The 3,922-nt window shown below is 40.3% G+C and overlaps 1 pseudogene; it reads left to right on the top strand.

The window, feature by feature from the left end:
• Window positions 1-693: 693 nt before the first annotated feature.
• On the top strand, window positions 694-2,919 carry LOC122732000 (annotated as a pseudogene).
• The last annotated feature ends 1,003 nt before the right edge of the window (window positions 2,920-3,922 follow it).

Genomic DNA, 3,922 nt, shown 5'->3' with positions numbered 1-3,922 from the left:
TCAGTGACTTGTCCACAACCACATAAGCTTCTAAGTACTTGGTGCAGATCTTCCTGACTCTAAATGGAGATGTTATGATGGGATATTTGCTTTTTGTTATTTTTGTTTCTTTTTCTTTTAGATTTAGAACTTATTTAAAAATAAATATTTTTGACAAGTTAAAAATGAACTAAGCAGTAGCAATTATTAAAACAACCCTTTTTCTAGGTTTTTGAAATCCTTGTAATTTAAGAGGCGTCTGATATCATCTTAGCAAGGTGTAGAATTCACACTGGCAAGTGTGAGGCTCTGTTGCAATCCCATTTACAATCTGATTTTTCTAACATAAAAGGACAGTTTAATTAACTGACAAAATTATCTGGTACCCTTTGAGGAATAATGTCTTCTGGCTGCTTTTGTGGTCAGAAGAGTACCTAGAAGAAATATTCAATGACTAATTGCCATGTACAGCATTGTAGTGTTTAGAATTGTGATATAATGTGTTCTTTCTTTAAGAAATGCCAATGAGTTATAACTGAACTGAAGGCTTTGACATCAGAAATTAAGATTTTGTGTCTGAGCCACAAAAAAAGCTTTTCCACTTGACATGCATGATTTGGCAACATAGCAAAGTATATATTTATCTTTTACCAAGACTAATAACTAGAATAAAATCATGTACTGTCTAAACAAGCTAAGTATAATACCGTTGCAATGGCCAAAATGGATAAACTGGTATTAATAATAATAGCTTACATTCTCAGTATATAAGTTCATCAAATATTGGAATACTTTTCTCTTGTCATTCTTCATAATGACCTTTTGGGGCAGTTGTTGAAAATGTGACTGGTCTTAATATGAATATGAGTAAATGGAGACTCAGGGAGATTGTGAGCTGTCCAGGGTCACACAGAAAGTAGCCAAGCTGGGATTTAAACTTTGAGTTCTGACAACAGATGGAGTATTTTTTTTAAACTATAGCACCTCTACCTCTTTAGGTCATGCTATTGATAATTCCTTATGTATTTCTGTTAATTTCTCATTAGGGTTACAGTTCTACACCAGGGTTGGAAGGACAATCTAGTCAAGGTGTTTGTCACTAATCTTTGATTCTAGACCATTCTGAGCCGATAGTAGACAGGCAGGTATTTGTTTGGTTTAGTTTGGTTTCAATATACAAAATACATTTTACCACTTCACAGTTTGGTTTTATTTATTTGTTTTTCAGATCTGAAGTGTCTTAAATTTAATGGTACATTAATTTAGGTGATTTTCCAAATATGATTACTACTTTAAAATTATTTTTATTGTTGCTGTGTGTTTTCCTGTGTGTGTTTGTGTGTGTGTGTGTGTCTGTGTCTGTGTGTGTATAATTGAGAAGTAGCTTGTCAACGTGGATAGAGTTGGCCTTTGAACATGACAGACTCGGGTTCAAGTCCTGTCTGATACATAGTTGCTTGTGGAAATGCACCTGAGAACTTCCTAGGACTACAATTTGAAATATAGGTGCTGATCAGCACGGTTTTGTGGGAGTTTGCTCATCAGGAGTCCCCTGTAATAGTGAAATCACAGATCTATCCCTGATCCTTATCTATTCCTATTCTTTCCATCAAAAAACAAAAGAAAACCTCCCTTTTAAAATACAGCCACAGATGATTTCTAGAGTGTTTTTGTTTTGTTTTTATTTTTATTTGTTAGCCCCCAAGTCAAACTTTTAGACTATGCTTAAGTGTTATCCATGAAATGTGATTCTGTCTTTTATTTTGGACCCAGACTGGGTAAAATTGCTCCACATTCATAATTTTATAAACAGCCCCATAGATCAGAACAATTTCCTATCAGAAGCTCCTGTAGGTATCTCTCCTGAGCTGTCAAAAGTATCTTTGCTCAAAGCATGGCTGGACACTTGACTCCTGAATAATACTTGGGCCACCCCCCCCACCCCACCCCCCGCAGGAGGTGGCAGGGCTTGAGGGTCTGACCCTATGTGGAATTGGCCCAGTTTTTAAGGCCCACCCGGTAGGGCCGGTACAGGGCCAGGACCCGACGGATGGGGAATGGCCCCTTACCACCCCTTGTAGGATATGTGGGAAGGAAGTGTCTACTGTGACACTCCCAATGTGGGAGTGGTGGCTCAGCCTGTTGAGGAGATCGCAGTCCCCGACCGCAATATAGGACTGGGGTAGAGTTTTTTCTGAGGTCAGTTCCCTAGAGGCCGGAGGCACTGCTCGAGCCACCAAGGTAGGGTGGAGACGAGCAGCCACAGGAGACCCCTTCCCGAGAGGAACTGGAGCAGGTTGCCAAGGAGCTAAAGTAGAAGAGGATTACTCTGGGTTATACCCCAGGCCGATGTGGGAATCACCTTAGGGGCTCTGTTTGGCAAGGTTTTTAGCCAGACCACCATCTGTCGCTTTGAGGCGCTACAACTCAGCTTCAATAACATGTGTAAGCTTCGACCTCTGCTACAGAAGTGGCTAGAAGAAGCTAATAACAATAACCACCTTCAGGAGCTTTGCAAGGCTGAGACAGACCTTCAGCAAGCCAGAAAGAGGAAGAGTACAAGCATTGAGAACGGAGTTCGGGGAAACTTGGAGAGCCCATTTCTCTAGTGCCCCAAGCCCACACTTCAACAGATCAGCAATATCGCCTAGGAGCTGGGACTTGAGAAAGATATTCTCTGAGTTTGGTTCTGTAACCGGTGTCAGAAGGGCAAGTGCAGCAACAGCAACTCACCCCGAGAGGATTTTGAGGCAGCTGGGTCCTTCCCTTAGGGACCTATGCCTTTTGCCTTTTCCCCTAGCTCCAGGTCCTCCTTTCAGTCATCCCAGTTATGGGGGCCGGCATTTCACCACTTTTTATTTCCCAGCTCCCTTCACAGAGGGGGATGCATTCTCCCCTCCCCCTGTTTCTTCTCTGAGCTCCACCATGCATTCAAGCTAAAGGGCAAGCCCATCCTTGGGCAGAGGAGGTGAGAGAATAGAAAGATGAGGAACCCAACAAATTGTTTTCAGGTCTAGGAGTTGGTCAATTGAGCTCTCTATATCGTGGGAGTATTAAGGAACAGGGAAGGATGTAACCAAGATTTCAGATATTCATAAAGAGATTATTGAGGGAAATAGGTAGGAGGGAAATTAGGAAGTTTATTGCTTGTTAGTTCCACATCTCTTTCATCTCCCAACTCTTAAATAAAGCAACCTAAAGGAAATCTAGTTGAATCAAAGCCCTGCAAATATTTAAAGACCTGTCTTGTGTTTCCCCTATGTCTTCTGCAAATTAAACATCCCTAGTTGCTTGAAAAAGGTGCTTTTTCATCATAACCATAAACAATTCCCTCTCCTCATGTCCTCCACTTCCTAAAGAAACAAGAATGAAATGTATTACAACCAGATAGTGTGTCCCTCTGCCCTAGGAGAAGGGGGAATGGATGCTATTTCAAATGTTTCTGGAGTGTTTTTTTTTATGTTTGCAGATTTACTTTTTTAAAATAAAGCATTTCATTATTTTTGAGTTACATATAAAGGATAGCTTTCAACATTTGTTTTCATAGGATTTTCACTTCCAAGTTTTTCTCCCACTCTACCTTCCCTCCCTCCTCCCCAAGAAAGACAGCAGTCTGATATGTGTTATATATGTACGATCACATCAAACATATCTCTGTGTTAATCATCTTGTGAAAGAAGAATCAGAGCACAAGGAAAAAACTCAAAAAAGAAGGGAAAATACAGCCCCAAAGTATAAACAATATGGTTCAATCTGCATTCATAATCCACAGTTCTTTATTCTAGATGTTGAGAACATTTTCTATCATGAGTTCTTTGAAACTGTTTTGGATCATTGCACTGCTGAGAAGAGCCAAGTCTATCACCATTGTTCATCATATAATGTTGTTGTCACCGTTTACAATGTTCTCCTGGTTCTGCTCCTCTCAGCATCAGTTCGTGTA

The sequence above is a fragment of the Dromiciops gliroides genome, chromosome 6, assembly GCF_019393635.1.
Source record: "Dromiciops gliroides isolate mDroGli1 chromosome 6, mDroGli1.pri, whole genome shotgun sequence".
Taxonomy (NCBI): domain Eukaryota; kingdom Metazoa; phylum Chordata; class Mammalia; order Microbiotheria; family Microbiotheriidae; genus Dromiciops; species Dromiciops gliroides.
This window is presented reverse-complemented; position numbering and strand designations above follow the sequence as displayed.